Raw genomic sequence first — 22499 nt, 5'->3', positions numbered from 1 at the left:
GTAACAAATATCTAGACATCTTAACCATACAACTTGCAACTGGTGGTTATGTTATGCAATTTTAGTTATGTAAAAAATTAACGAGGACTATACTTTTCCCTGTTAAGACATCTCATCTTGGCACACAAGTCTACTTTATTATAATATTTAAATTTCTAAAGTCTAGCCAGAGTCTGTGATTTCACTGATGTGGGAAGCAGCATATATCTTTAATCCTATGTTCAACTGCCAGTTGAGCCCTAAGATTTACCCTACAGATTTCTGATCTTCTTTTGCAGGAAAAATTAACATCATGTTCTGTAGTATGGATTCAATAATTTGTAATCCATTAATAACATACAATAAGATAAAATCACTATACAAGTATTCCTAATGAAACAGAAAATAAACATATTCTTAACCAACCAGTATGCAGTGAATAGGATGGACATATTGAAATAACATCTGTAGTGCAAGCATCTATGGCTCACTCATTGTTTATTAGAATATTTAAAGCTGGTCTTGGCTTACTTTCAGTACTTTTCTTTTGCAATCTTATCTTGCTTGCACAATTGCAGTGGATCTGTGTTTTGGGATTTCTTTGTTTGGACTATGCCTTGTGATTTTATTTTTTACTCATTCGCTGAGAATTGTTGCTTTGTTTAAAGACCTCACTTTTGCCTGATACCCATTCTCTTGCTTGGAGTCACCATTATACAGACTTTACTCTTTTCCAGCAAGATCTTTACTTGTCCCCAAATTGCCGGCATTCGTCTTCAGACTTTTAATATAAAAAAGTAAATGCATCCTTCTTTTTTTAATTTTAGAGATGTCCAGTCACCCGCATCATAAACCTGTGTATATGCATTGTGTGTGTTGTTAATTTTCCTTGTGAGAGGATGCCTAGAGAGGAACTTGGTATGCCACTTTGAGAAATCAGGGACCATGTGGGGTTGGAAGGCCTTGTCATGCATGATGCATTTGTTTTTTGCTCATTGAGTATTCATTCTTTTGTTAATCACTCCCTTGTTTGTATATATGATGAACCATTCAGATTGTCATGCAGTCTACCAGTAATAAAACCATTAACAAGTACTGAACGACTATGAAGGTGGCAAATTACAAAAACAGGGTCTGGCAAAGATTTGCCAGACAGAGGTGATAGTAACAAAATCATGATCATATTACAAAATAAATACTTTTCAATGAATATTGTTCTCTTCATTATTATTGGATGTTCATAACAGGGTGAGCATATACATCTTCCAAAGAGTAATCTGTGGTTCAAAGATGACAAGTCCTACCAAGTTTAAATCAGTATATTTTTTTTGCCTGATGGACAGGGAATGTCAGGGCACATCTGTCTCAATGAGTCACAATACCCTTAATTGATTGCCCTCATTGTGGTATTTCTTACCTCTCAATTAGTTGTTCTAGGAAATATTCATCAATCCATTCCCTGATCTGTTTATTCATTTCAATGTCTTGGGGACCCAGCGTCTGTCCTGTCAGCAGTGGGTACAATGTGGTAACCAACTGTAGACAGGCAACCAGTCTACTACAGGTAAGACTTATCCACTTGCTCAAAAAGGCTAATTCTTTGCTATTTTAAAGTCAGCAATGAACCAAATATGCATTTTTTTTCCTTGGCAGGAAAAGTGGAGTACTTTTGCAAACTTCAAAAATATAGTGACCATACCTAGATTCTTACTGTGGATTCTGGAGCTGTGAGGCAGTAATGCTGACCACTGCACCAGCAAGCTGGCATCTAAGAAGCATGCCAGAGATAAACCACCCTTATGAATGCAGCTTTATATAGCTGTTTTGTTTCCATGATGTTCTTGCTCAAGTGCATTCAACCTAATAGCTTTCAAAATGGTATTTTATTGTGATGACATGACCACCAAAAATGTGTGCCACATAGGAGTAGCAAGTATGGCTGGTAAACTTCAGCAAACTAGACATGAAATTACTGCTAATGAAAACATATTTGATTTCATAAAGAGACATTGCTAGATTAATTCCAGATTTCTGGTTTCAAATCTCAAACTAGGCACAATCTGTGGGGTTTTCTCCTGATACAAATGTTTTCTTCAACAATTTAATGTGTACTGAAATTAAGGTTAATTAATATTTTGCAGAAATGATTTATTTTAAAATTGGGTAAAATCCAATTAACAGTAACTAGGTTATTTAGTCACTCTAAATTATCTCATTGTGTTTGAGCATGCCCTGTGATAGTCTGGTGCCCCATCCATCATTGTTTTTACCTTGTGCCCTGTGCTGCTGGTATAGGTTCTGGCTTCAGAATAGCATCCATATAGCTGGGTTAAGATAGGTATATGTTTGTCTGATTCTTTACTTTGCTACCATGCACCGTTGTTCAGATTAGGTTTTTGAAATAGTATCATAACAAATAACCTCAATGGAAAAAAATAAATGGAATGAGTACTTTTTTTGTTGATTAAAACAACTTTTGTTTTCCAAGTAAACATAGGTAGTTTTAGTTTGAGTCCTATAATTTGTATTAGCATTTTGCAGCTGGAGACACATCTGTGCATTTTGACACTATTGTCGAGGGTCACATTGTCATAAAATTTTCACTGTGAGCACTTTGATCAGACTGATAGTAGAACCAAATAAAGACCTGGAGCTTTTCTGCATACACAATTACATAGCTAGTCAGAATGATTTCATTGTAAACAATACATCTGTTAAGAATGCATTCATGGAAGATTTTACAACTTATTCCTTCTTCTATTGCTATCTTTTCTAAAAGAAACAACCATTCTCCCCCTTGTGTGCCATCAATTTTACATGGCTACCCTTACCTATGGTAATATTTAGGTCTTTTTTTATTTATCCAAATAACTACCACAACAAAAAACTTCTCATCTCATCTTTTCTCATCTTCTCATACCTCTTTTCCTGGTGAGGGTCTTGGTGGCAAGTAGGCCAAGGAGATCAGCCCAGGCCCCCCAAATTAGAAAACAGTGTACCTTGTCCAGGATGTGATTACTGAGACGCAAACCTGGAGCCAACCCTGGGGGTGGCATTTACTGGCAGGCACCTGGTGGTTTAATAGGCAATATAACCCGATCAATCTCAGGTCCATCTTGTGGGCTCACTACCTACAGGAAGAAGGCCGGTTATGATGCCAGGTTAGTGGTAGACATAGTCATGAAAGACCTATAGGTGAACTAAAAAATAATAATAGTATAATGTCACTTAAGCCATTACATGACCAAGAGTGCTAAACAAAGTAAATTATCAGTCAGTAATAAAGTTAAACATTTACCCATACATGCACAACTCACATACTAAATTCTGCTGTTTAAATTAGTCTTTTGGTGTTTTCTGGTTCATAAATTGTTTTGTAATGACAAAAATTTTGATTAATATATTGCGAAAATGATTGATCTAAAAATAGAGTAAAACGCAAATCAACAGTTCAATCAAAACAGGACATTCATGATAAGCACATATAACATAGTGGATACATTTCTGTGAACAAAATAACAAACTGGGTTCAATAAATTGCAAAAATCGTCACACAATCAAGCTGTGGCACCTTGGGTTTTTAACTCCAGTTCTGAAACTAACCAGGAAGAACATGAGCTGCTAAATGAATCCATTATACCGGTTATTTTAGGAGTAAGAAATCGGTTGAAATGAAAACCTGTAGCCAGTGGCCCCCTGTTAAAAAGGCTTACTTCAATCTGTCCTAGAATTTTGCTTTGCTACGGGGAATGGTTGCTGTATAGTTTGCATTTCTCGTCTCACGGCGGTTCTCGAGTCAAAACTCTTACTTAAAATGCAGTCTTACATACTACTTGTGTACTGCTGTATGAATTAATTTCATACAAAAGACGCACTCATCAATGAAACGCTGTTACCGAACGCATAATAAAGAGATAATAGAAAGAGAATTACAGGAAGCTGCTTCAAGTATGTCCAGGTGCTAAACAGAGAAAAAAAACGTGCTTGTTAGATTCCCCCCAGCAACAGCTCGGGCGAAGCTTTCTCTTGCACTTCCTGTAACCATATAAGGGAGAAGTGGGATTAACGGTGGAAGGAGCGAGGGGGGCATCTCTTGAAAAACCGAGAATCGATCGATCAGCAAAATAAAACCGTTTCGTGCTGCCACTTGTAAAGTGTTAGAAGGACCGGCGGGGAAATCGAATCGAGCTCAGATTTTCCACTCATCGCTTGACGAAAATAAAAAAGAAGACTTTAAGACTCACGCTTGGATTCGATATTCAGTAATAATAGTTTAAAAATTACTGTGCGGAAAATTTAACAGGTGAGTGTGGGGAGTGAATGCTGTATGTATGACTGACTAGCTGATAAAGCGAGCAAATAACACACAGGCAATTCAAGTTAGGAGCTGTTACAGTACAGGCTCTTTCACTGCAGATCGTTAAGATACAGCAATGCGAGGAAAGTTGCTGTCCATGGTGCCATGAATAGCCTGTTGTGGCGGACTATTCCCAAAGCCAATTTCGAAATTATTTGTAATACGCTTGAATCCGGTCCACCACACGATCCAGACTTGGCTAAGCTGCTTCATATAATGGACGGATGAATGTTAAAATGAATCTCCAGAGCGCAAGCAATCCTTTAAATCTGCAAGTTTGCTCAACAAGACTGTCTATATAATAAACAAACAACTTGGTAAGGCTGAGCGCGGACGCGTGTTGGTGTCTCGTCTGTGCGCCTGCGAGCGCGCGTGTCGGTGTCTAGTCTGTGAATGCCTGAGAGTAAATAGCTCAGTGATTAGACCTAAGCTTACGCAGCCTTAAATTCTGGCTGCAAAAACAAACGGTGTTTTGGAGGATTTTTTTTTTTTACATTTCGGTTATTACAAAGCATTACACATGAAAAGTTGATTCTTAGCAAATTCACCAGTTTCGACTGCAAAAGGGAGGAGTCGCTTTTTCGAATGCCAAGTGCAAACAAGACACCTCGCGCGCACAAATACAAACACGCATTTCCGCAACTCATTTGCACGTTCCTTTTAACTCTGTTTAGTTATATGCTTACCAGTAAATACTATTTACACATGCCGACAGAAAGCATCGACGTCCTTCAACTTCTTATCCCGTGAACTAAGCAGCTACAAATAGCCTTGGGCAGAGCTAACGTTTACTAGATAGGCATCGACAGGATAGCTCGATAACAATGACATGCCGCTGGGCACCTGGCCAGACATTTGTGTAGTGGGCAGGCTGAAGGCGCCTGGCCCGACTCGGACAAACAGCAAGCCCAGTTTGGGCGGGAAGTTTTGACTCCTCGCCACTCCGAGTTCCGCTGAAACTGAAGGCAGCGAGAATTTATTTACGCGCAGGTTTGGACGTTACTTCAGTGGTAGAACGTAAAACACGAGTAAGTTTATTAAATGTATTTTTTTTTTTTAGCCAGCTACAGTTATAATAAACACTATTCTGTAACGATGTGCAAATAAAGTGGCAGGTTTAAACTTAGTTTAAGGGATTAATGTTGTTAGGCTTAAGATATTTACTATCATTTCGTTCAAGTTTATTGTGATCGCATGTTGTCCAGCCTCGCCCCCGATTATTCTGAAATCTGCTGGTTTTCGTTTCTGCCGTTTTTAATAGAAATGTAACCTTCAGAATACATGTACGAATTATGTAATTAGACGGTTTAAATTCGGCGTGTGAAGTCAGGAAAGCGCTACAGTGTTGATTTTACAGTTTTCTCCAAAAAGAATGCAGATTACGTTTCCGTTTGGTAGTTAAAATTAAGTGATATCTTCTTTTGTTGACTATAGGTTTTGTTTATTTAAAATAACGCATAATGTGTAATGGGTTCAAACTATGTACTGTTCAATTATTAGCTTAGCAGTCAATATTATCCAAAATGACTTACAAGCTGGGTCAAGATAATCTAGAAAACATCAGTCTGGGGCACTGGGCAAGGTTACAATATTGCTTATCACAAGTGAAGTGTACAAAACGAAGTACAAGCTAGTTACACTTTCTTAGCTACAAGAACCTAAATTTACTACACCAGAGGTTCTTCACACATTTCTTAAACATATTGAAGGGAGTCAGAATTTCAGATAGAAATGGCTGCGCATTCCAGGAAAATAGTCTGGATTGAGATGTGATGCCATAAGATGCCTTTCATCTGCAGACCTGAGTGGTTGAGAAGGAGGATAGGCCCTCGCAAGCGTCTCCATATATATAGGTGCTGACGCATCAACTATTCTGAAGGTAAGCATCAAGGATTTGAATTTAATATGTGCCAGGAACATATGGAGGTAATGTGCTACTATAGGGAACCAATGTATTGATCTGAAAAGAGGAGTGACATGTACCAGCGTTGAATGGTTGAGCACCAGATTTGCCACTCTGTTTTGAATAATTTGCAGCCAGCTTGTTGACACATTCTGGTACTCTTGACATCAGAGAGCTGCAGTGATCCAGAAGCAACACCACCAAAGCCTGGACCAGGAATTGTGCTATATACCCGTAAGAAACAGTCTGTGCTTGCTGATGTTCTGTAGAGTGAATCTTCAAGACTGAGAGACCATTTCTGTGTGGTCAGTGAAAGACAACTGGTCATTGATCACCACCCAGACTTGGCTGGTGTTAGCATTAAGAAGCAGAGTTCAACAGTGATGGGGTGTTCAATAGACGGATGTGCAGGGATAACAAGAAGGTCTGTTTTTGCCAAGTTGAGCTGTAGATGGCGCTCCTTTACCCATCTTGCAATATTTGTGAGACATGCAGAGAGATTCTAGTTGATACTGCATGGTTCTTTGGAGGAAATGACAGGTAGAGTTGGGTATCGACATAGTACTGCTAACATAAACCATGGCATCATAAGATAGGACCTAGTAATGAGGTATACAAAGAGAAGAGGAGAGGGTCCAGAATCGATCCTTGGAACACCCCCATGCTTGCCTTATGCACACAATAGGAACTACCCAAGTGGTAGGAATCAAACCACATGAGAGCACACTTTGTGATGCCAAAGTCAGAGAGGCTGGCAAGGAGAATCTGGTGGTGGACTTTGTCAAAGGCAGAGGAGAGATCAAGCAAGATAAAGGCAGATAACATGTTGGAATTACTAGCCAGCCATAACTTCTTTTGAGAACCAGTCATTCTGTCATTACTAGCAATATGCATACTCGTCATCAAGGGAATACTTTTAAATTTTTAACAAAATATTAATTCAACATTTCATTAGGATTGTTACTCTATTTGTAAAATATATTATAATTTTAAAAGAAAAACATTTAAACAATTTAAATATTTATTGTTTCATGTTGTCAAACTTTCTGTTACTAATTACAATTTGAGGACAAAAGCAAAGCATCTAATAAAGAGGACCTCACTCAAAGGCAAGAACTGGCCTGAAGAAAGTTCGTAAGGATCAGGGCTGGAGACTCAAAATATGTTCAAAAGCTCCATTCATGTCTTCATTTTCTTTATTTTTTTTCAGTCTGTGTGTACATGATCATGGCAATCTAAGATTACAGCATTTTGTGTAGTGAGCAAACGGGGTATAGGAATGTATGAGTGGCATGCATAGTGGATGTACATTATTAATTTCTACAGTGAATTCTTTGAATAAGTAGATCTTTCATTTTGAGTAATGTAGGATGCAGTGCATTTTGGTTTTGAAATTTCTAGTTGGACCATACCTGAATTTTACTTCTGTATGTGAAGAGCTCTAAAACATTAACATTAACTTAGCTAACAAATCATATATGTCCCTCTTTTGGTAATAACTAATGAGGCATGAAAGTTCATGCTCCATTCATGTCACACAAAATCAATCAAACAATGTAATGCGGGTAATGGGCGGCCTTGACTGGCATCAGGGCACTGTAGTATCCTCTGAAATCATCATTATCTAACAGAATACGGCAATATAGATTTAAACATTAAGTGAAGTGAGAAGTTTACAACCACAGGCTTGTCTAGGAAAATATCAACTATGAGCTGCCTAAATTGAAAGGGCAACATCTCAGAATCATTTAGATTCAAGCGGCCTTTTAGATGAAAAAAGACAAGACATAATAACACATAAAGAATACACAAACTACACATGCATGACTCATGTACAAGACTGGGGCTGTCCAGTAGCAGTGCTAACAAGTGCATGAGGCCAGCAAACAGTTGAAAAAATAATTTTCTACATACCTGTTCTGTCTGCATTAGAACTGTACACTTTTGTGAAACAGTAGTGTCATAGTGCTAGCTTATTTTCTATGAAGTGAAAGGTGCATATGTTAAACTTCCTTGATGGCTTTTTCAAATTTAGTGGCATCATGCAGGTCCCCTTCAGTAAAATGGATGAAGATCATGATTTTGCTCAACTGTAGTCTGATCAGTGTAATGACTTGTGTGCAATGCATTCCTGATATTGTGTTTCAAAAGTACTGTGGCTACGTTTATGGGACTCGACTTTTCATATTATATCCCTGGCATAGCTTTGACAGGTAAAAGCTGAAACTGTAACTTCAACAGACAATTAAAAAAATAAAAAGTAGTCCTAATTTTAACACAGTAAAAAATACTATTATGTTGGGTGTTCTTGGCATAAATTAGTAAAACGTTGCTGAATAGCAGTATTAACTCAAGCATTTTAATTATATTCAATGTGAATGATGAGATGCAAATGTATTCTTACATGTAAAAGATTGAAATTTTATTCAACACTACAGCACAAACATGGCCAGTTAAACATTTGTAAGAGTATATGCTTGTTTTAAAGAATTAATTTTTACTGCCAAATTAAAAATGTTTATTTCCTAGTTTTAAGTAAAGAAATAAAATTTCTTCTTTCAGAAAACAAGCCATAATAGAAATTTTCCGCAGATGTAAATATATCGGTATAGAAATCTAATCATTTCTTTTGTGCCTCTTAATATCTATGTCATGTGAGCTAGCATAGGGTGTAAGGCAAGAACAAACCCTGGACAGGGTGCCATTCCATCACAGGTCGAACACACACACACACCAAACACACACTAGGGCCAATTTAGTGTTGTCAGTTCATCTAATGTGCATGTCCATGGAGAATGGGAGGAAACAGGGGCACCCGGAGAAAACCCAGGCAGACATGGGAAGAACATGCAAACTCCAAGCAGAGAGGACCCAAGATTTGAACCCTGGTCTCCTTACTGTGAGGCATAAAATCTATGTTTTTTTATAAATGCAAAAAAAAAAAACAGTTTAGGGCATTTTTTAACTGATTAAGTTAATTGATTGCATTTTTTGTAATCCATTCAACAAGGGAATATTAACTTTTTCAAATTAATTCAAATTTCAAATTATGAGATTTTGTTTGTCCAGTTTTGTAGAACTTTGTCCTCATATTAGATAGACCTGAAGCTAATATTCAGGTATCCTTGGCAAGTTCAAGTAATACAGGACATCTGAATTCATGAATGTTATGAAGCTCTTTGCTTCATCCAATGGTTTTGTTAGCGCAAAGCCTTATAAAGTAATTAAAATATATTGTTATTCAAGGATCACCATTTATTAAATTGTTTTTAAAACTTACATGAATCCTGACTCAGATTTTTGCTTGTCATTATAGATGTGCACCAAAAATAGTAAGACAATTTATTTTTAAATTAGGTCAAGAAAAAGAGGTTTACAGAAATTTTTCAGCATAATGTTGTATTTATGCTTTTAAACCTTCCCTCCATTCATCAAATATATATGATTAATATGTTTTTAATAACCTAGGGATACATTTCTATTTAAATCGGAAATGGTTTTGTTTCCTTTTGACCACATAGATATGATTACAATATATTGTTAACTAAGATGCTTTTGGAAAAAAACAACAACAGTGTTTCTCACTGAATACAGAATACAGGTTGACTGTAGGGTTTTTTCCATTGTGACTAGAATTACTTAACAATTTTATCTGCTAACTTTGGAAGGGCAGGGGCAGTAGATCATGTTGGTAATTGTGCTCCAGAGATTCTACAGGCAAGGTTATCAGTGCAGAAAGAAGAGTGACAATTTCTTAAGTGGCAACATACTATAATGTAATTTCTAAGGGCCCTGGGCAGCAGGAAACCCTGGAGATTTCAAGGGGGGGTCTAAACCACTATTGAAAGAGACAGTCAGAAAGAACAAACTTATAGAAGGCTTGCAGGGAGTGCACATCTTCCTAGCAGGCAGGTGACAGCACAGTGTCCTTAGCTGGGGCCAGGTTTCTCATTTGACTTGGAGGATAATTCTCCTGCCCAGCCAGTAGGTGGAAGTAGACAGTTGTCCCTTTAAGGATGCAGACAAATGATAAGATGTCTTTAAAGAACAGGTCTTTCAATAACTAGTGAGGGCCCAGGACTTCAAGGACACAAGGAGGTGCCAGGCAAGAGTTCTAGCCTTGGGTCACTGTATTAAAAAAATGGATGTCCTTGATTCTGGAAATTGCCACTAGAATGGTTTTAAAGCTTCCTATGACTATAATATATTGAGTTTAATGTGGAAATAAATCGGGGTCATGAAGAAAACAAAGCTTGTAAATGGGAAGTGGTTTGGTGTGGTTCCTACAGACTTAGTTTTTTCTCTATGGAAAAATTTCAGAGTACTCTGTATATATGACAATACTACTGCAAATACTAGTACAATGTACTACAAATACTAATACTACATTAGAAGTGGGCAGATAGGCTAGCCGCATCACTGGATGGGGGTTCAAAGAAGCAACAGACATTCTTTTGTAGTTTGATTTCTCCCTGTTTAGCCCTCCCTTGTCTCTAATTGTGATGATAAGCACATCATTTTTTATACTTTTGGGCTGTATAGTACCAGTGTGGACAGATGTCTTTAGGGTGGTGTTTCCGGTTTCACAGGGTACTACATCTTTCACTTGCCTAATTTTTTTTCCTTACACTGTCAGAAAACTTACTATCTGATTTACTGCTAAATTGATTTAATAGAGCTTCCTATGGTATATGGTGTTTATTGTTAATTTTACTTTATCATTACAGTCATCAATAAAATACATTCTATTTGTTAATTGATTTGTTGTGCAATATTTAGAGCAGTGCTGTAATTGCAAAGAATTAAGTGTCAAAAGTAAATTAAGAACTGCTTAGTTCAGGGTTGATATCTATTATATACACAATGCAAATTCTCTTTGTCATTGAGTCTTAATAAACATTTTTTGTACATATTAATTTAAGCCGTTATGCAATTCCAATTAGGTTGTGTACTCTTTGATAACATAATTGAAAGCCTGGGATTGAGGACAGCACTCCACTCTTTGTAGTTTTCCTATTGTAATCCCTTTCTGCATAGAAAATGTAGTTTTTTCGGCGCATATGGATTATTTTCTATCTGTAACCTTGCATTAGCAAGTTGAATAAAAACAATGTTTTAATTACTTATTATAATAATGAAGTTGTATTTGTGTAAATGTCTTGTCCTTGCTGTATTTAGAAGCTTATGGTATACTAAGTATCAGTATTAACCTAGACAACCAGTTACGGGCAAATTGATATGCCATGGATCGATCGATCTATCTATCTGTTTATTTAATTTATTTATTTCCTGTGACATTTAGCAGAAATCAACTCAAGCATTCTTCTAAAATACTCACTAAATATTACAACTTATCTTTTTCTTTAATGGCAGTTGACTATCGATGAAAAACTAGATGGTTTTAAAATTGGAGTAGCATACAAGTCCATCCATCCATTATCGAACCCACTATATCCTAACTATAAGGGTCATGGTGGTCTGCTGGAGCCAGTCCCAGCCAACACAGGGCGCAAGGCAGGAAACAAACCCTGGGCAGGGCGCCAGCCCACTGCAGAGCATACAAGTCATGTCATGTTATTTTCTACTCCTCCTAATCCAGACCCTTGGTTTGGAGTGGAGCCTACCCCAGCTAGCATATGGCGTAAGGCAGGAGCAAATCCTTGACAGGGTGCCAGTCCATTGGAAGCTGCGATGTATTCAGTCCTATACTGTTTAAAATTGAGAAGCTAAGAGATGATTGATCAATTTTACCTTAAAGTACTTCGATTGAACCTCTTCAACAGTTAAAGTGATATGGCAATTTATTCTCCCTCCTTCTGTACTCAGTGTAGTCTAGTCTCCATCTAGGTCCTTGGTGGTAGCTTTACTGTGGTAGTTTCTGGGAATCTTTAAAAGGTATCAAAGTATATTTGTCAAAGGCTCTCTGGAGTCTGTAAATATAAGTTGGTTACAGCCTTTTGTGTAGGAAGAATCTTGTTGAGAGAACCTAATAGAGCTATGTGACCTTAATCACCTCAACACTTTATACCATATACTATCTTACTGTTGCACAGAACCTTTAAATTTTTTTCCCAAATGTTTAATGTTATACATTATTTTATCATTTGCCTTCTTGAATTCCTTTTTTGCATTATATTTTTCAAATTATATTTCTGTTCAGTTAAAATGACTAACGTGTACTTTTCAAAAATTAAAGAAAGAATTTAGCATCTTTGTGTCTATGTGTACATTGGCTTAAGGAGCAGACACTAGAAAATTAGAAAAATATCACATTTTCTGGCAAATTATCCAGTCATATTATGACTTTGTGCCAATTCATACCAATGGGAGAAGAGGCACCTTCAAATTATTTTTTTTATAGTTAATTTCACTGAGGACAGGCTATACAGTATACAGTAAGTTATGGCAAATTGCATGAACACTTGGATCATTTCTGCTGGGCCTTAACAGTTTACAGGAGTTTTGTAAAGATGCTTTCAATGTGACACGTTTTGAGTCCTTTAATATGAAAAGAGTAATATTTAAATGATATAGGCTATCTGAACATCATTTTTGTCAAGTACATAGTCACCCTCTTGCCAGTGATACAAGCATTTGCTAATGGGATTTCATTGCTATAATATGTATTTTACAGGGAATGTAAACACAGTACAAGTACTGTACATGACAGTTCATTCAGCTTAATGATTTCCTCTTTCCACCCAACTATCACCAATTCTTAAACCATTTAGGCATTGGTTGGATGAAAAGGAACAAGTTATTTGAAGTAAATACTAAGTCACCACCTTATTTAACTCCATCTAGCAACTGTGGGACCTGTGGAAGTGTGAAGACAACAAAAGCCTTGTGCCACACTTGTGGCTACTTTTTGATGTATGCGTGAATTAATGTTGAATATTCTGAGGTAAAATATAGCTTTGGCCGTATGTTTTGGGTCATTGTCCATCTGTATCATGAAACACCACCCGATCAATTTGACTGCATGTATTTGGATTTGAGCAGACAGTATGTCTCTGAACACCTCAGAATTCATTCGTCTGCTTATGTCCTGTGTCACATCATCAATAAAAAATAGTGTTCTAGTGCCACTGGCAGCCATGCACAACCAAGCCATCACACTGCCTCCACTGTGTTTTACAAATGATGTGGTATGCTTTGGATAATGAGCTGTTCCACGCCTTCTCCATACTTTTTTCTTGCCATCATTCTGGTAAAGGTTGATCTTGGTTTCATTTCTCCAAAGAATGTTTTTCCAGAACTGTGCTGGCTTTTTTAGATGTCCTTTAGCAAAGCCCAATGTTGCCTTTCTATTTTTGAGGCTTATGAGTGGCTCGCACCTTGCAGTGCACCCTCTGTATTTACTTTCATGCAGTCTTCTCTTTATGGTAGACTTGGATATCGATACGCCTTCCCCCTGGAGAGTGTTGTTCACTTGGTTGGCTGTTATGAAGGGGTTTCTCTTCACCATGGAAATGATTCTGCAATCATCTACCACTGTTGTCTTCCGTGGACGTCCAGGTCTTTTTGCGTTGGTGAGTTCACCAGTGCTTGCTTTCTTTCTCAGTTTGTACCAATCTGTAGATTTTGCCACTCGTAATATTGTAGCAATGTCTCGGATGGGTTTTTTCTGTTAAGGATGGCTTCTTTCACCTGCATGGGGAGGTCCTTTGTCTGCATGTTTGCTATTCACAGCAAAATCTTCCACATGCAAGCACCACATCTCAAATCAACTCCAGACCTTTTATCTGCTTAATTGATAATGACATAACGACGGACTTGCCCACACCTGGCCATGAAATAGCCTTTGAGTCAATTGTCCAATTACTTTTGAGCCCCTGAAATAAGGGGATTGTGTTAAAAAATGCTTTAGTTGCCTCACATTTTTATGCAATCTTTTTGTTCAACCAACTGAATTAAAGCTGAAAGTTTGCACTTCAGCTGCATCTGAGTTGTTTCATTTAAAATTCATTGTGGTAATGTACAGAACCAAAATTAGAAAAAAGTTGTCTCTGTCCAAATATTTATGAACCTAACTGTATATCCAATATCTTGTCTGTAAAGGCCTGCATACTGCATACGTATTTCCATGAATTATATACTGTGTACATTAGTACATTAGAGAGGGCTGGAATATATGATTAGCATGCACAGAAGCAAGAGCTCCTTTCCATGAATAAACAAATGAATGCATTTCTCTTACCTTTTGTCTACCTTCATATTTGCAAAATATGAACATTTGCATCCTGGTAGTAAAGCTAGGTTAGAGCATGTCGTACTACCCTCGGATTTAGATCTTTACAATGTCATCCTTTTAATACATGGCCTTTATGTATTTCACATTTACAAGATTGCAGGTGAGTGGTGCAGTGGGTAGCGCTGCTGCCTCACAGTTAGGAGACCCAGGTTCGCTTCCCGGGTCCACCCTGCGTGGACTTTGCATGTTGTCTGTATGGGTTTTCTCCAGGTGCTCTGCTTTCCTCCCACAGTTCAAAGACATGCAGGTTAGGTGCATTGGCAATTCTAAATTGTGCTTGGTGTGTGTGTGCACCCTGAGGTGGGCTGGCTCTGGGGTTTGTTTCCTGCCTTGCGCCCTGTGTTGGCTGGGATTGGCTCCAGCAGACCCCCATGACCCTGTAGTTAGGATATAGCTGGTTGGATGAGGCATAGATGGAAGATTGCATCTGTATCTCGCTTCATTAAATGGTTAGTTAACAATAGGGAAGTAGAAGGTTTGGAAAAATATTTATTTTAATAGTATTCATTCTCCCAGCTAAAGAGAACCAAGTAGATGACCACCTATAAGCATCTTGCTTTTAATTAATGCCATCCTGTTGCAGAAATTAAATTAGATTTTTACATTTTCTTGTCACTGAGATATCTGTACTGTGCTGAGGCAATGAATAAAAATTGATTTTGTGATTTACTATGACATTGAAGAGATGTTTACTGAAAAAGTGTGCTCTTATTTAAATTAATTTTGAACCTGCAGATATTGTAAAATCCTTGAAGTAAATTTAATAATATTGAAAATGAAGAGTTCGGAATTGTGCTAAAGCATGCCATGTCATCCTCACAGACAGAAATTTTTTGTTACATTTCTTCCTTTATGATTCCATCCATTATGAAAGCATTGATAAAAACAGACAGCCCTGTCTGGTTCTGCAAGGTAAAATATCCAGAATTTATATTGTTCACAAGAACAGAGGCTTTTGGGCTAGAATATAAAAATTTGATCCAAAAAGATATATTGAGTCCAAACCCATATTTGCTTAGTATAGTAAAAAGATATCCTCATTCCAGTCTAGCACATGATTTTTGCACATCCAGAGATAATAAAATCTTTGGAAACTCAGATGTGACATAGAATATTTGGTAAAATATCTTTTTTCACTTATTCAAAGATGACTAGCATTAATATGGTTAATTTAATAAACAACATTTTACAAAATTCCGCTTGATAGCTGTCTGGTTCTGCAGGTTTCTTGATTTTATAAAGAATTAATAACACTTGGATTTTGAGTACTACGTGGCAATACAACTTGCCACAGATTGTATACATAAAAATTAATTATTTATAAGTGGTGTGACTGTGTTTTGTAGTTGCCTTCAAAATGTCCCTGGAACCTTAAACAAACTTACTAATATCCACACCATGTTTCAAAATCTCAGTTGAAAATTGTCTATAATGCCAGCTGGCTTATTGACAACTGGTCCCTAGATATCTTCTTTTGATTTACAAGTAATTTTCTTTACTTTGAAATTTTAGTCTAATGAATTTGAAATAATACGTAAGCACTAAAGGGCAATCATATTGAATAAGCCACTTATTGAGCATGAATCTAGTTGTTTCTTTCATTCTAAAACACTCAATATGTTTATGAAATGTAATTATGAATCTTTTTCTTAGGAAGTAATTACTTCACATGATATTTGTTTTCTCCTATATGTCATTGGTGGGTCCGTTAGTTGCTATTTTGTGTGTGCCTTTAGAACTTTTTGGTAATCTGTACAGTACCTGGAGCCAGCTACATAAAACATCTTTAACAAAGTATCCACTGGTCAGTTGTCTGGAGCCATTTTATCATTTACATGGTTGTGAATAGCATTGGGCAAAAGGAAGTTACTAACACTGTACATGTGTGCTTGACTGAGTCCTACGGTGGACCAGCCTCTCACCATAGGACTCATCTACACCCACATCAAACCTGTGTAATCTTTCCATTCATCCTAACATACATGTCTTTGGGATGTGGTAGGAAATCAGAGAGAGTGCTGAACTAGAGCATGCAAAATACTCGCAAATGATTACTGAGTCCAGAATAGAGCCGTAGTTTCAGAAGTAGGGGGCAACACCAACATGTTGCTTTATGTCTAAAATTTGTTGATAAATTGTGATTTTCTCGAAGACCATGTTTCTTGAGGCATCCACTGACAACAAAAGACCCTACTTAAATGTCTTAGTAATGCGTGTTTTACTATAATACTGTAGTCATTGTCTAAACCTTTCCTCCTCAGTATATCGAATTTCCTTCCACATATACACAAAAGTTTGAATGGTGAATTTTCTTTAAAGAAGTCATTTTCTGTGAATGCAATTTTTTGACAGCACTGTAAGAGTTTTATTCAACAATCTAGGACAGCATATCAGTAATAATGACTGCTCTATTATTACATTATTGTGTTATTGCAGAAGGAGAGTACACCCTGGTATTTCTTGTAGATAAGTATTGCTGGCTAGTTTGATTATCAGTTTAAAAAAGGAAGTTTTCATGAATTAAGAGCTTGTCTAATATGTTAACAAATATTTTATAATGCAGGTTATATTCTTTAATTATGAATATTTCAATTGAAATTCCCCACCTTTTCAATAAAATAAGCAATTTCAACAGTAATCTTGTCAAGATTTAGCTGGTTTTTAATTAAATACTTATCAAATCCAATTGCAGAAAACTTGGTAAAATAGTCTAGGATCATCATTATAAAGTGTCAGCATTAATAACTACTTTACTGCTTGTTCTATAAATATAGTGAAATAATTTTCCTTGTAACAGGTTGATATTCTATGGGTAAACTTAAACTTGCATATCCAGCTCTTCCTTGAATGAAGCCTACTCCTCCATCCCAATAATAATTTTTAAAAACATCATATATTTTTGGTATAAAGTCAGACAGCCTTTATCTTTATTTATGAATAATTATATTTGGGTGTATATTTGTTAGGCTCCTCTAGTTTTTAGGGAAACATGTACCTGCTATCAGGGATGCCTTATTTGTCTGTGTTTCATTTTCTAATCTCAGTTTACTATGGCTCTTGTGTTAATTATATGTAGATTCTTGCTCAGCATTTACAAATGCCCTATAAAAACCTTAACAGAATGAGAATTTCTAGTTTAAATCAAGATGTGAACAGGGAGCTTAAGCTGGTGATGTCTCCCTTTATGAAATTCGTATTTCAGATTTTTTTTTTTTTGGCAGTCAGTATGACTGTGGATTTACTGCTTGACCTATCTGCTGGCAATATAGTCTACCTGTTAAAAGTGATGACCAGAAAACTGATCCATTCTCTTTGTGAAGTTGTTGTAAAGTGTGTTGTAGCTTCTTTCTAATTTCCTGTCAGTGCCCTCAGTGGTTAGTCTGGCTTCCATGTACCTCTGTCTCATTTTCTTCTAAGACCTGCAGCATTTTTGTTTCATCTCCACTACTGCACTGCATTTTCTTTCCGGATTCCTTGCAGACAGTCTCCTTTGAAGTTGGCTCACTAGGTGACATTTTCACAGCGATTTAATAAACAAGCTTCTTCCCTGCAAAGCACTTCCAACAGAGGCTTGCTGGAGAAGGCTGGGCTGCTGATGAGCAGGCAGGTAGTAAGTGCAATGAGGAAAGTCACAAATTCAGATTCAATGCCTGCATTTCAGTAGTCTTCTAAACAAGCAATCTATTGGCATATTCCTTGTAAGAGTGTTCCTACTTTCTGAAATGTATTATACATAAACTTTAAGGTATATTCAGGAGACTGGAGTAGGCACAATGATGTGTAAAAATGTCATCAAGTAATTGGAAAAAGAGCAGGATTTGATCAGCTATCTAAAAGCACATGACCACCGTTACATGAGAAATTATATGTTCTCTTCACTTTTTCAGTCTTAATGTCTATCATAAGCATCACAGATGGAAACATAATGAATTCAAAAATGGATGGTTATTGCATTAGTGCTAAAGTAAACCACATAGTGATTTTTAACTTAAGTACACAGGGAAAAGAAATAAATGAAATAAGTATATGTAAATTAACTGAAAAATGTTTATATCTACATGGGATTAAAGTTTCATGACTGTAAATAAATTACTTTTGAGGTAGTTGACCTTGGCTCAAGGTTTCCTAATATAATGGGCAGGTATATGGTCAAACTATGAGTTTGTCATATTTTAATTGCAGACTGTAAAATTATTTACATTTAGTTGTATTTTGGAAGGAAAATAATGTCTTCATGTGAGTGATATGTGTGTGTTTTGTTTTTAATAAAAAAAAAAAACTGCACTAGGGTTTTCCTTGGCACTGTCTTAACACCTACAGAATGAGGTCTTGTCCTACAATTAGTAATGCCTGGGTAGTCGAGCAATGGTTCCAGTTCCCTAGACTGATGGAATCACAAATTGTTTGATATTCTTTTGTAATGCAATTGCATCTTGAGTGTCTTCCTTAAAAGAACTGATGATGTTTACTCAATTGTTGCCATGGATACGTCACTTGCAAAGGTATTTATACTTTTGGTTTCATTTAGTAAAGTTGCAGCTTTTTTTAATCCATAGCTCTGCTGCTGTTCTGGTAAAAGGCTTAATCAAAATAGTACAATGTTTTATGACTACATGCTTAAATTAAAGGTGGCACTGGTATTAGTACTGCTGCCCCAAGATGTCTTTGACAGCTCTTCAAACTTGTCTATATGGGATTTCTTAGGCTCTCAGTGTCGATGAGATCTTAGGTGAATAATGTCAATTCACTTATTTATTTATTTATTTTTGCACTTAATATTCACTGCAGGTAAAGTAGATTCTAGTGCGGGGTGGGCAAATTCAGTCCTGGAGGGCCACAGAGGCTGCAGGTTTTTGCTCCAACCCAGTTGCTTAATTAGAAAACAATCCGTGCCAATAATTTAATTTGATTGCTTGTTAGTGCTTTAACTCTGCCATATCAGGCCATTCTCATATCCTAGATGTTCTTCCCCTTTGTAAGGATATCATTTAAATGATTTGAAGGCTGAAATGGAGTAATACTCAATCTTTCACTTTTTTCTCTTCACTTTCCTTCCAAGTATTTAATTAAAGCCAATAGTGCATGATAAAAACACACAGGTGTAAATGGTAACAAAATAAATGGAGAAAAGCTGCTTTCTTTTGTCATTTGAATCTTATTGCTAATAAAAAGCCATTAAAAACCAAGAGAACAGCTGTTTAAGACTAAAACAAGCAATAAGGGTTCAGAATCGTAACAAGCGAGACAACTAAAGTGAAGCACAAGTGTTACTTGAGCAATAAGTGCTTCTTATTAAGCAATTGGGTTGGAGCAAAAACCTGCAGCCACTGCGGCCCTCCAGGACTGAATCTGCCCACCCCTGTTCTAGTGTCAAGTATGCTCTTGGCTGTTTGAAATGCATTAATGATTTCAGAATAGATTAATCAAGGTGGAAAATATGTATGATTGGAACATTAAATTTAATTTAATTTGTGACAAATTATTGTAATGCAAAGTAAGTCAATCTCACCATACATTTTCCACAAGTTTTAGAAATTTGCAGAATAAGATTTGGACAAATATTTGTTTGGAGAGAAGCTTGAGAGAACTTTGAAAGTAATTACAGAAGGATAGAACACACACTGCACCCCTTTTCAAGTGTATATAAGCATAATTTATTGGAAATGTATTTCGTTTTATTTTGCATTGATTTTCAAATTCAGCATAAAGACAATCTCCATTTTTACTAATCTCATGGAAGAAATCAGTTTGGCTGCCTCCAACTGGAATTTAATGTATAGCTTTCAAGGCAACAGGTCCTTGACCTCAGATCATGTAAGAAACATTCAGCAGTGAGAAACTTACTGTAAATGTATAATGTAATCTATTAAAAATGAGTTCATTGTTTTAGCTTGAGTTTGCTTCACGTGCTGTTCATTTTTGCATTGTATATAATTCTTGTACATATGTTTCTTAAATGCAAGAGGCATTATCTTCAAACCTGCCATTCCAAAGATGTATCATAAAGATACCTAGACATTGTGCTTTGTCCAAATTTCTATGTTTTTTTACATTTTCAGTTTTCTGTTCATCTTAGCTATTGTTTTGATTTTATATTGAAGTCGCACAAACTGAGGACTTTGAAGGTCTTGGTATCCTTCCAACATCATAACAGGCTACTTAAAGAACGACATTAAGATAAATGATGTGCTGTAAAGCCACTTTATGTTGGAATTCCCAAGTGTTCAGTATTTCCCATTTGGCCAGTTAATATGTCAAAATATATTGTAAAATAGGTTTAAATGCTTTTATTGCAAATGAATCCTTTTCTGTGCTAATAAAATTACTTTTAAAGGACAATTTATTAAAACCCCTATTTTATATGTACTAAACATCATCCTTGGACAAGAGATGCCTTCAGGGACTTTATGTTTACTCTGAGATAAGCTTTGATTCTTAATAGATGCAGCAACATTTTTAAGGCATGCCAACAATTCTTATTGTTATAAGTAAATGCAGATTAATGCTTTGTCTTACATTTACTTTATGAACTCATACAAAAATGTTTTAGTCCATAGTTGCTATGCTTTATTATACATCTCTTTTTTAAGGATATTCTAAGAATCTTGTTTTACTGTTGTTTATCTATTCAATTATTGTTCTTAATGCTTCTGTAAATGAAGGTGCTTATACATATTGATTTGAGTACATACAGTATTGTTTGATCAGATAATGAAGGTCCAGAGTCATAGAGGAACCTTTTTTTTTTAATTGCATTTGTCTGGAATCTGGACCATAAAGGGGACTATGTTGTCATAGCAACCAAACCAAATCTCTGGGACCTGTCAAGGCAGATAGCTGAACCAAAGAACACTACACCATTATATTTAACCTGCTTTTCTTCACTCTCCATTGCCAATAAAACCTGTAAAAACTCGCGGCAAACTGACAGCAATTAGAGAGAAGCATTCCCTGTAACTGAAGCCAACTTCTTTGTGAGCTGTGAGTTGTTTACGAGCATTCAAGAGAGCTTTGCATTGCATTTTCCTTCTAGAGCACCTGTTGATGTTGATCACCAGAAACTGTTTGTCTAAATTCTTTTCTGTGTCCTGTGGTAAACAGGCAACACAAAGATGAGAGCAATGCTGAAGTTTAATTTTTAATGCTACCTAAAGCCTTTCTAAGCTGTAACTTTCAGACATAAATATTAATTATTAATCACTGGGTGCATTATGCACGAAACAGCATTAAAAGGTGTCATGAAAATAATCACTTGTGACTATTTACTGAAAATATATACTAAGGAAGATCAATTAGTTAATTGAGGAGTTTTTCATTATTGCCTAAGATAGTAAAAGATTGCATCTCTTTGTGAAGAGTGCTAATCAAGAATGTGTTTACAAATTTCAGAGCCTTCTATCTAGTGTTTTATAATGAGCTGCATTTCTTTATGTGAGCTCTGGTAGTGTTTGTTGAAACTACAGTTCCAATTATTTTAAAAATCACAATGGAAGATCAACTTATAAAACCTAATAATGTGTGATCCTTAACTGTAATTTGTTTTTTTTATTTGAATAAAGATAAGCTAAAAAATTTGTAAAAAATATCAATTATAATTTCTGATTATAACTGACATTTCCTAGGAGTTGCTACTTAAATGTCTGCATTATAATGTAGTATTTAAAAACATTAGGTTGTGTCATCAATTGTGCCATAACTGATACAGTACCTTTTCAAAGAGAGACATGTTTCCTTTTAAGAATAAATTCCCTTCAAAGCTGATGAAATTTTCATAAATTCCATTCATAAGAATAAGATTGTTTGAAGTATTTTTATGCAGCAAGGTCAAAAATAAATTGATTTTGTAAGGAAGCAGGAAACTCCAGTTTGTTAGTCTTTATTTTATATAGACTGACATGTATTATTGGCAATTAACAATGCATCATTGTGGTACATTTGTCCACTTCTTTTACTGAGGTGGCATAATTCTTGTCAGAGATATGGGGAGCTGGTGTCTGACCTTGCAT

At 36.2% G+C, this 22499-nt stretch overlaps 1 protein-coding gene across 3 annotated transcripts in view; it reads left to right on the top strand.

Moving 5' to 3' along the window:
• The first annotated feature begins 4086 nt into the window (after positions 1-4086).
• baiap3 (BAI1 associated protein 3) overlaps positions 4087-22499 on the top strand; it is a 142611-nt gene continuing 124198 nt past the window's right edge. Inside the window, exon 1 of one of the 3 annotated variants that reach the window (XM_039775311.1) lies at positions 4087-4282. The gene's annotated coding sequence lies outside the window, so the exon portion shown is untranslated. Of the gene's footprint in view, positions 4283-6196; positions 6216-22499 lie in introns of those variants that run through there. The other 2 variants (XM_039775309.1, XM_039775310.1) reach the window with 2 other exon arrangements.

Source organism: Polypterus senegalus, chromosome 13 (genome assembly GCF_016835505.1).
Source record: "Polypterus senegalus isolate Bchr_013 chromosome 13, ASM1683550v1, whole genome shotgun sequence".
Taxonomy (NCBI): domain Eukaryota; kingdom Metazoa; phylum Chordata; class Cladistia; order Polypteriformes; family Polypteridae; genus Polypterus; species Polypterus senegalus.
Note: the sequence above shows the minus strand (reverse complement) of the source record. Positions and strands in the feature narration are given on the sequence as shown.